Source organism: Pongo pygmaeus, chromosome 6 (genome assembly GCF_028885625.2).
Source record: "Pongo pygmaeus isolate AG05252 chromosome 6, NHGRI_mPonPyg2-v2.0_pri, whole genome shotgun sequence".
Taxonomy (NCBI): Eukaryota; Metazoa; Chordata; class Mammalia; order Primates; family Hominidae; genus Pongo; species Pongo pygmaeus.
In genome coordinates, this window is record NC_072379.2 from 105384646 (window position 1) to 105396561 (window position 11916).

Here is an 11916-nt window from a genome sequence, read left to right on the forward strand (position 1 = left end):
GAAGCCTACTAAATTCTTACTTGATCTGTATAAACAGAAAACTATCAGGTCAAGTGAACAAAGGTTTAATTTGAAACATAAAAACAGAGAATCATTCCCTGTCAATCAATTCCTAGACTTGAGCCGGTTCACAGACCCAGAAATACTTGAGTGAAGGGGAGGCCAGGTTCTGTCCAGGAAGTACCCTGGCACACTACTGAAAATTTACACTATTAAACTTTCTCCCATATTTCCCCAAAGGGACCTACAGCCTTTTACCAGCATAACTGTGCATTGGGGAAAAGGAAGTACAGATCTTTCAGGACTACTAAACAGTGCCTCTGAATTGACACTGATTCCAGGAGACCCAAAAAGTCATTGTGGCCCACAAGTCACAGTAAGGGCTTATAGAGGTTAGGTTAGCAATGGAGTTTGGGCTCAGGTCTGACTCACAGTAGATCTGGGGGGTCTGTGAACCCATCCTGTGGTTATTTCCTCAGTTCCAGAATGCATGATTGGAACAGACGTGCTTGCCAGCTGGCAGAATCCCCATATTCCCTAACCTGTGGAATGAGGACTATTATGGTGAGAAAGGCCAAATGGAAGCCATTAGAGCTGCCCCTACCTAGGAAAATAGTAAATCAAAATCCACTGATTGCATCCCTGAAGGAATTGCAGAGATTAGTGCCACCATCAAGGACATGAAAGATGCAGGGGTGGAGATTCCTACCACATCCCCATTCAACGTTTCTATCTGGTCTGTGCAGAAGACAGAAGACAAATGGATCCTGGAGAATCACAGTGAATTATTGTAGTTTAGCCCAGTGGTGACTCCAATTGCAGCTGCTATACCAGATGTGGTTTCATTGTTTAAGCAAATTAACCCAACTCCTGGTAGCTGGTATATAGCTGTTGATGTGGAGAATGGCTTTTTCTCCAACCCTGTCCATAAGGCCCACCAGAAGCAGTTTGCTTTCATCTGGCAAGGTCAGCAATACACTTTTACTGTCCTACCTCAGAATTATATCAGCTATCCATCTCTATGTCACAATTTAGTTCACTGGGATCTTGATCACCTTTCCCATCCACAAGATATCATTCTGGCCCATTATATTATGCTGATTGGACCTAGTGAGCATGAAGTAGCAAGCACTCTGGACTTACTGGTGAGGCATTTTGTGTGTCAGAGGGTGGAAAATAAATCCAACTAAACTTCAGGGCCTTCTACCTCCGCGAAATTTCTATGGGTCCAGCAGTGTGGGGCATGTTGAGATATCCCTTCCAAGGTGATGAATAAGGTGTTCCACCTGGCCCCTCCTACAACCAAGAAAGAGGCACCATACCTAGTAGGCCTCTTTGGATTTTGAAGGCAACGTGTTCCTCCTTTTGGTGTGTTACTCTAGCCCATCTACCAGGTGACCTGGAAAGCTGCTAGTTTTGAATGGGGCCCAGAACAGGATAAGGCAGAGGCAACAGTTCCAGGCTGCTGTGCAAGCTACTCTGCCATTTGGGCCATATGACCCAGCAGATCCAATGGTGCTGGAGGGGTCAGTAGCAGATAGGGATGCTGTTTGAAGCCTTTCATTGGTCCCCATAGGTGAATTACAGCAGAGGCCCTTAGGATTTTGGGAGCAAGGCCCTGCCATCATCCACAAATAATGACCCTTCTTTTAAGAGGCAGTCTTGGCCTGCTACTAGGCCTTAGTAGAAACTGAACACTTGACCATGGGCCACCAAGTAACCATGCAACCTGAGCTGACCATCATTAACTAGGTGTTAACTGACCCACCAAGCCATAACATTGGGCATACACAGCAGCCCTCTATCATCAAATGGAAGTGATATACACATAACTGGGCCCAAGCAGGTTCTGAAGCACAAGTAAGTTACACAAAGTGACCCAAATGCCCCTGGTTCCAACTACACTGCCTCAGCCTGCACCGATGGCCTCATGGGGAGTATCCTATGATCAACTGATAGAGGTCCCAGTTTACAGGTGGTTCTGCATAATATGCAGGCACCATCCAAAAGTGGACAGTTTCAGCAATACCATCCCTTTGTGGGACATCTTTAGAGGATAGCGGTGAAGAGAAATCTCAGTGTGTAGAACTTTGGACAGTGTACCAGTTTGTACACTTTGCTTGGAAGGAGAAATGGCCAGATGTGGAATTATATACCAATTCATGAACTGTAACCATTGGTTTGGCCAGATGGTCAGAGAATTGAAAGAAACATAATTGGAAAATTGGTGACAAAGAAATTTGGGGAAGAGATATGTGGATGGACCTGAGTGGGCAAAAGATGTGAAGATGATAATGTCCTTTGTCAATGCTCACCAAAGGGTGATCTCAGCAGAGGAGGACTAATAATCAAGGAGATGGGATGACCCATTCTGTGGATACTAGTCACCCTCTTTCCCCAGCTACCCCTACCATCGTCCAATGGGCTCAAGAACAAATTTCCCAGGGTGGCAGAGATGGAAGTCATGTATGAGTTCAGCAACACAGACTTTCACCTAGCAAAGCTGACCTGGCTACAGTCACCTCTGAGGGCTCAATCTGCCAGCAGCCGAGACCCACACTGAGCCCTTGATACAGCATCATTGTTTGGGTGGATCAGCCAGCTGCCTTGTGGCAGGTTGATTACTCCAATCTCTGGAAACACCCTCAGATACCCAGAAATAATGCTTTACCACTTCTCCAGGTATTCCTCAATCCAGTCAAGCTGACACCTAAAGTTAATGATGACAAGTCCACCTCTTGTCTGTACTTAATCTACACACCTACACACCTCTCTGTAAACTGAATTTAATCTCCAAATAAAGACAATAACAAGGTAATAGTCCCACCTAACCTGATACAATTATCCTGCATACAATAAAAAACTAATCCCTTACCCAGAAGAGGGGGTAAATTCCTTGAATGATGCTTACTTGTCTCCTGATATTTCATAACTTAAATACTATGATGTAAAATTAACAATACTTAAATACTGATATAAAGTCAATATATCTTTTTTTTTTTTTTTTTTGAGACAGCATCTTGTTATGTTGCCCAGGCAGGAGTGCAATGGCACGATCTCAGCTAACTGCAACCTCCACTTCCTGAGTTCAAGTGATTCTCGTGCCTCAGCCTCCCGAGAAGCTGAGATTACAGGTACATGCCACCACGCTAATTTTTTGTATTTTTAGTAGAGATGGGGTCTACTAAGAGACCATCACTTTGGCCAGGCTGGTCTCCAACTCCTGGCCTCAAGTGATGGTGCCCACCTCAGCCTCCCAAAGTGCTGGAATAACAGGCGTGAGCCACTGTGCCAGGTCCCTAAAGTCAATATATCTTATGTTAAATGATTACGAGAGGAATGAAAACAAAGATATTTGTTTAATATATGTGTGTATTTTATATATATATATACACACACATATATATACACACACATATATGTATATATATACACACACACACAAATGTATTCTGAACAAAATAGGGAGGAAATACTGATGACAATTACAGTCCTCATTTCTGTAACTGGTCACACGGTCATAACTGGTATTTATAACTACTTTCTTCCAATATCCATTCTGTATTCTCTTTGCCCTCAGCAAGCACCTCAGCTAGTCATGGTTCTTTACCTACTGGGGTGAACCTTCATTCCTGAAGGTCCTGGGTCAATTGTAATCCTGCTTGGATTGGGTTGTTGTAATTTTCCATTGACTTTAATCACAGAGTTTGGTAATACTAAGAGATGCCCTAAGGGATGTTCTGTATTCCAAACATACTCTCCCTTAATCCCAATGTGGAGTACTCATCCAGTTTCCCCTAGGTAGTCTGGATCAATTTCCCCAGACAACACAGTAACTCCCTTGTTTGCCTGTTGACTCACAGGCATGAGGAGCCCAAAGTGACTGGGTGGCAGTCTTAACTTCCAGTTGAATGGAATCATTGTTGTGTCTCCTGGTGGCAGCACTCTTCTCTGGTGCTAAGACTTGTAGGCCAGCAGAGCATAAAGTCACAGGAACAGGAAGCAACATTTTGCTAGTGGGTCAATAGGGATAATGGCAAATGGTGCCACTCCCACTTCCATCATGGAATGGGCAACATTTCCTTCTTACTGGCACTTACTCTGGATATAGATTTGCCTTCCTGGTATACAATGCTTCTGCCAAAACGACCATCTGTGGACTTACAGAATGTTTATCCATTATCTTGGCATTCCACACAGCATTGCTTCTGACCAAGGAACTCACTTCACAACCAAAAATGTGCAGCAATGGGCTCATGCTCACGGAGTTCACTGACCTTACCAAGCTCCCCATTGTCCTGAAGCAACTGGCTTGATGAATGGCATTTTGAGTCACAGTTACAGCATCAACTAGGTGATAATACTTTAAAGGGCTGGGATGAAGTTCTCCAGAAAGCTATATATCCTTTGAACCAGTGTCCAATATATGGTACTGTTTCTCCCATAGCCAAGATTCACAGTTCCAGGAATCAAGAGGTATAAATGGGAGTGACACCACTCACCCTTATCCATAGTGACCCAGTAGCAAAATGTTGTTTCCTGTTCCTGTGACTTTATGCTCTGCTGGCCTACAAGTCTTAGCACCAGAGAAGAGTGCTGCCATCAGGAGACACAACAATGATTCCATTCAACTGGAAGTTAAGACTGCCACCCAGTCACTTTGGGCTTCTCATGCCTATGAGTCAATGGGCAAACAAGGGAGTTACTGTGTTGGCTGGGGAAATTGATCCAGACTACTAAGGGGAAACTGGATGAGTACTCCACATTGGGGTTAAGGGAGAGTATGTTTGGAATACAGAAGATCCCTTAGGGCATCTCTTAGTACTACCAAACCCTGTGATTAAAGTCAATGGAAAATTACAACAACCCAATCCAAGCAGGACTACAATTGACCCAGGACCTTCAGGAATGAAGGTTCACCCCAGCAGGTAAAGAACCATGACCAGATGAGGTGCTTGTTGAAGGCAAAGGGACTACAGAATGGATATTGGAAGAAAGTAGTTATAAATACCAGTTATGATCATGTGACCAGTTACGGAAATGAGGACTGTAATTGTCATATTTCTCCCTATTTTGTTAAGAATACATTTGTATGTATATATACATATATTAAACAAGTATCTTTGTTTTCATTCCTCTGAATCATTTAACATAAGATATATTGACTTTATATCAGTATTTAAGTATTGTTAATAATACATCATAATATTTAAGTTATGGGATATCAGGAGACAAGTAAACATCATTCAAGGACTTTACGTCCTCTTCTGGGTAAGGGATTAGTGGTGTTTTGTTTTGTTTTGTTTTGTTTTGTTTTATTTTGTTTTGTTTTGTTTTTTGAGATGGAGTTTCACTCTTACTGCCCAGGCTGGCGTGCAATGGCATGATCTCTGCTCACTGCAACCTCCACCTCCTGGGTTCAAGCGATTCTACTGTCTCAGCCTCCTGAGTAGCTGGGATTACGGGCATGCACCACCACATCCGGCTAATTTTGTATTTTTGGTAGAAACAGGGTTTCTCCATGCTGGTCAGGCTGGTCTCCAACTCCCCACCTCAGGTGATACGCCTGCCTCACCTTCCCAAGGTGCTGGGATTACAAGCATGAGCCACAGGATAATTGTATCAGGTTAGGTAGGACTATTACCTTGTTATTGTCTTTATTTGGAGACTAAGTACAGTTTACAGAGATGTGTGTGGGTGCCAAGTTGACAAGCAGTGGACTTGTGATGGTTAATTTTAGGTGTCAACTTGACTGGATTCAGGAATACTTGGAGAACAGGTAAAACTTTATTTCTGGGTGTGTCTATGAGGTGTTTCCAGAGGAGACTGGTATGTAAGTCAGTGGAGTGAGTGGGAAAGATCCACCTTTGATGTGGCCAGGCACCATCCAATCAGCTGGGGACCTGGATAGAACAACAACAACAAAAAAAGGCAGAGGAAAGATGATTTTCAATCTCTTTCTCTCCTGGAGCTAGGAAATTCTTCTTCTGCCATGGACTTTAGAACTCCATGTTCTTCAGCCTGTGGATTCCAGGACTTACACCAGTGGCCTCTTGGGTTCTTAGGCCTTTGGGCTTGGACTGGGAATTACACCACTGGTTTCTGGACTTTTGGACTTGGACTGAGCCAGGCTATCAGCATCCCATGGTCTCCACCAGCTTGCAGATGGCCTGTAGTGGGTCTTCTCAGCCTCTATAATAGCATGAGCCAGTTCCCCCAGTAACTCCCTGTCTTATATCTATAGCTATAGCTATACCATATTGGTTCTGTTGCTCTGGATGACCCTGACTAATAAATACACTGGTAGATATAGAAACAGATAATGACAGCATTTTTGAATACAGGTTAAAATAATTTTCTGAAATCAACTCTAATAAAAAGGACAACCACTTATGAAACATTTCCTGCCATATGGACCTATATAGGGAGAGGGTATTTTCCAGTAATGCCTTTGTGATTATAATTAACATTTAAAGAAATGAAGAATGACAGCTTTTATAAGCAGTAGCTGGAATTAGCTGTAGTGAGAAAAATTGAAGTCCTCCATTTTTACACTTTCTAGTCTCAAGTGTGTTGTTTCCACAACTTCATCCCTCTCTTATTATTTTAGTAAAATCCTTCTCTGTGTCGCCCTCAACACCAAAAAATATATTAATTAAAACATTCTCATTAAAAATCTGTCGTGTCTTTTTATCTGCATGCATTTCTCGTTAAGTCCTGTATGGTCTTATCTATAACAATAAAACTTCGTCATCACGGGATTGCTGTCTCTGGTATTAGTTCTGATGAACTGGTTTTAGAGTCTAAGTCTCAAGAGACTTTGTACACAGAGCAGGTTTTGCTTATGTGGACTTAGGTGGACACCCATGGCCACCATAGTCACTTTTGCTGCCAACGCCCAAGACAATAAAATCTTACTATTCTACTAAATCCCTCAGCTCATCTATAACTCCACCCTGGCTGTTCCTTTACACTTGAGGGGCCTCAGTTGGGCTTCCAGGGTATCATGGATTTGGTCCACAGCTAAACATACATTCTCAACCACCTAGTCCTAAATTTTGTGGCAAAATATCTATGGTGATAAACAAACATCGGGAACTTAATGTAGTCACAGAGAGTACATACTCTATTTTATGCAGACAACCATGTGACATGTGCAATAAATGATGTTAGTTGTGTGTATGTGAACAGAGTTTAGCGTTATCAAAACTGCAGAAAAGCTAATTCGGCACCTTCAGCGATGTGTCTATTTAACATTCTGCTGCATAGTAATTATGCATAAATGGGAAGCAGTTTTCATAAGTTGTTGTGATTACTTTTACCATGCCAAGTTTTATAGTGTTTTTAGTATGTGTGGCCGGGGGGAGATTTAGTAATGTCTGTAAATAAAGTCGACGTCAACAGAGTCCCCTAACATCGTATAAATCCAAACAAAGGCACCAGTCCAAAGACTGATCCACCAATTTCTGGGACCCCCTGGGCAGTAGTATTCACCTGCTGGCACTGGAATCAGATTGTGTGTTTTCTTCAGTGTGCCTCTATCCTCTGGGTTGATTATCCCCCATGCTATACATACCAATGCTTCCTCATCCTTATATAAAAGAACATTGTACATCAATTAACTTTTTATTGTTCTCCTTTCAAAAAGCTGGGCCCCATGCTTTAAAGGCCCCTAATGTTACCAAAACTAGAAAAGAAATGTATCAGAGAACACATGGTCACCTTTGTTCCTGGGAACCAGGTGTTCAGAACTGACACAATATCACAATATAACCCGTGATCCTAAACATCTGTTCTCATGACTAACACCATTCGGGACCCAGCAAAACACTTCTTTGCATGTCTTGCACTATGTATGCCCTATGATCTCAAAATGAAAATTGATTCCAGCTGAATGACTTGAAGGTTTCTGGGATGTATCTGCTGACTTCTGAGCTGTTGCTTTGACACTGAGGAGATGTGAGAGATGGAAACATCTAAGTAAAATATAAATGAATTAATTTTTCAAATCTTTCTTCTCAGCTTGAATGCACCCAGATTCTTATGCTAACTAAGTAGCATTTCCCAATAATATCAAAGCTTCTCTTAGCACTCCAATTCCAGAGGGATTAGTTTGGTTCTAGGGTACTCACAAATTAATATGATATTCACAATAGTTCCATATGACCCCTTAGGAATATATATTTAGCAATATTAACCAATTCACATTACTACAAAATTATATATTTGTAGGTTTGGATATAACATTCATGAAACTGATACCAATTTTCATATTGCTACATGATTCTGGACATTGCTTTAAGAGATGGAAGAATCACAACATATGCAATAGTAATTTGTATAATATTGGTATATAATAGTGTGTGGATTTTTGACCCTAAATCCAAAAATGTTTCAAAGGAGTCAGACACTGACTGTAAAGAAATTTTAATAATATCTTAAATAATTTATTTCACTTTTGTTTTTATTCTACATGAGTAATAGAACAGCAGCTCTCAGAGTGTGGTCTAAAAGTTCCTGGGAGTGCCAAAACCCTTTCAGGGGGCCCACAACAACAAATTCTGTTTTCATAATAATACCAAGGTGTTATTTGTATTTTTCACTGTGTTAACATTTGTATAGATGGTAAAAAGTACTGATGGATATAATTGATGGTGCCTTAGCACACATCAAGCCAGTGGCACCAAATTTACTAGTAATCACTGTATTCTTACTACTGCACACCACAATTTTTTAAAAGCTGAATTCTCATAAGAATATTCTTAATGAAGCAAAAAGTACTTCTGCTGCATAACAAAGTATTATCGTTATCTTGAAAAGAAGCATTTTTGTAATTAATATTATACTTCCAAGCAAAAATCGAATCTTAAAAAACCTTGTGTCACTGTGAACTTCATACCTTCCCAATACTTCAAGATTCTTCTGATGAGGTCAATGGTGATAGTAAGAAATCTGATTTTTTTGGAATATTGTATAATAAAATGTGTCAACATTTGGAAAATTGGCATAACTCAATGGACCCATATTTTCTAAATGAACATTGCATGATGTTACAAAATCATGCATGAATAAAAAAATCCATTCAAAGTGCAAAACAGACCAATCAACTTTAATATAACAGATTATGAAAGTTCATTGATGTAGTTTCAGATTTGATATTGTTACAGTAGGTAGTCAGACATAAGCAGTGCCAGGGAAAGGCAATCTCCCAGTAGATAAAAACACCTGAAACTGGTGATCCGCAGCTTCCTAATAAGATCTCAGGAGTTGGGTATATGGGCTCAAGCATGCACATTAATGGGCAAAAGGACAGAGTTCAACTGGTATATAACCTCCCTCTAGGAGCATTTGAATGGTAAGGGAAAAACGCCACAAGTGAGCATGTACACAATTTCAGTAAACACACTGGGCCTGCAGCCCCTCCCAAGTGCTAGCAGAACACTGCACATGCGGACAGCCCACCCCAAGGGAAGAATCAGGGAAGCAGGGATGCAACACCCACTCACCCCCAACCAAAGCATGCCAAGGTATAAAACCCCAAGTCAAAGGTCAAACCGTGCACTTGAATCTCTCAAGTCGCCCGCTTGGCCCTCTTCCAATTGTACTTTACTTTTGTTCCTGCTCTAAAACTTTTTACTAAACTTTTTCTCCTACTCTAAAACTGTCAGGCCTCTGAGCCCAGAGTAAGCCATCATAACCCCTGTGACCTGCATGTATACATCCAGATGGTCTGGAGCAACTGGAGAACCACAAAAGAAGTGAAACAGCCAATTCCTGCCTTAACTGATGACATTTCACCATTGTGATTTGTTCCTGCCCCACCCTAACTAATCAATCGACCTTGTGACATTCCTCCCCTGGACAATGAGTCTCATGATCTCCCCACCCTGCCCCTTGTGACCCCCGCCCCTGCCCATAAGAGATAACCACCTTTAACTGTAATTTTCCACTACCTACCCAAATCCTATAGAACTGCCCCACCCCTATTTCCCTTTGCTGACTCCTTTTTCGGACTCAGCCCACCTGCACCCAAGTGAATAAAGAGCCTCGTTGCTCACACAAAGCCTGTTTGGCGGTCTCTTCACACAGATGCACATAACATTTGGTGCTGAAACCCAAGACAGGGGGACTCCTTCGGGAGACCAGCCCCCTGTCCTCACCCTCACTCCAGAAGGAGATCCACCTATGACCTCAGGTCCTCAGACCAGCCCAGGGAACATCTCACCCATTTCAAATTGGGTAAGCGGTCTCTTCACTCTCTTCTCCAGCCTCTCTCACTACCCTTCAATCTCCCTATCCTTCCAATTCCAGTTCTTTTTCCTCTCTAGTAGAGACAAAGGAGACACATTTTATCCATGAACTCAAAAACTCTGATGTCGGTCATGGATTTGGGAAGACAGTCTTCCCTTGGTGTCTGATCATAGCGGGGACGTCTGCCTTGATCATTCACCCACACTCCATTGGTGGTAGGTCAATTGCAGGGACACCTGCTTTGGCTGCTCACCCACATTACAGCCCAGGACTCAGTCAGGGACGCCTACTAGAAGCCTGGCAGCTGCCCACCTCCATTTCTCCGTGTCTCTACCTTCCTCTTTAAACTTACCTTCTCCACTACGGGCAAGCTTCTGCCATCCATTCCTCCCTCTTCCCCCTTAGCCTGTGTTCTTAAAAACCTAAAACCCCTTCAACTAACACCTGACCTAAAACCTAAACATCTTATATTCTTCTGTAATACTGCTGGGCCCCAATGCAAACTTGACAATATTTCCAAGTGGTCAGAGAATGGCAATTTTTATTTGTCTATCCTACAAGACCTAGATAATTTTTGTCGAAAATTAGGCAAATGGTCTGAGGTGCCTTACCTCCAGGCCTTTTTTACACTTCGCTCTCTCCCTAGTCTCTGCTCCCAATGTATGTGACTTGTCCCAGATTTTCCTTCTTTCTCTCCCGTCCACTCCTTCAGTCTCCACCCCAAGCTCAGAGTCCTCTGAATCTTCCTTTTCCACTGACCCCTCTGACCTCTCTCCTCCTCCCCCAGCCTCTCCTCACCAGGCTGAATCATGTCCCAATTCTTCCACAGCCTCCACTCCGCCACACTATAACCCTTCTATTACCTCCCCTCCTCACACCTGGTCTGGCTTACAGTTTCGTTCCGTGACTAGCCCTCTCCCACCTGCCCAACAATTTCCTCTTAGAGAGGCGGCTGGAGCTGAAGGCATAGTCAGGGTACATGTGCCTTTTCCAGACCTCTTCCAGATCAGTCAGCATTTAGGCTGTTTCTCATCAGACCCCACTAAATATATACAGGAATTCCAATATTTAACTCAGTCCTACAATTTAACCTGGAGTGACTTAAATGTCATCCTGACTTCTACCCTCTCCCCAGATGAGTGAGGAAGAGTTTATAACCTAGACCAATCTCACGCTGACGACCGCCGGCATCATGAGCCAGGCCTCCAAGAAGGCACCAGGGCAGTTCCCCAGGAGGGTCCCCAGTGGGGATACCAAACAGGCTCCCAAGATATAGCTAGGCGAGATTACATGGTCTCTTGCCTAGTTGAGGGGCTCAAAAAGGCAGCATACAAAGCTGTTAATTATGAAAAACTTAAAGAAACCACCCAAGGTAAGGACAAGAACCCAGCTCAGTTCATGGCCCGCTTGGCGGCTACCCTTAGACGCTTTACAGTCCTGGACCCAGATATTAGGAAAAAACTCCAAAAACTAGATTCCGGCCCTCAAACCCCACAACAAGAGTTAATTAACCTCACCTTCAAGGTGTTTAACAATAGAGAAGAGGCAGCCAAGCGACAATATATTTCAAAGCTGAAACTGCTTGCCTCCACCATAAGAAAAATCCCAGCCACGCCTATGGCACACAAAAACCTCAGAACAACAAAACTGCAACCTCCAGGCACT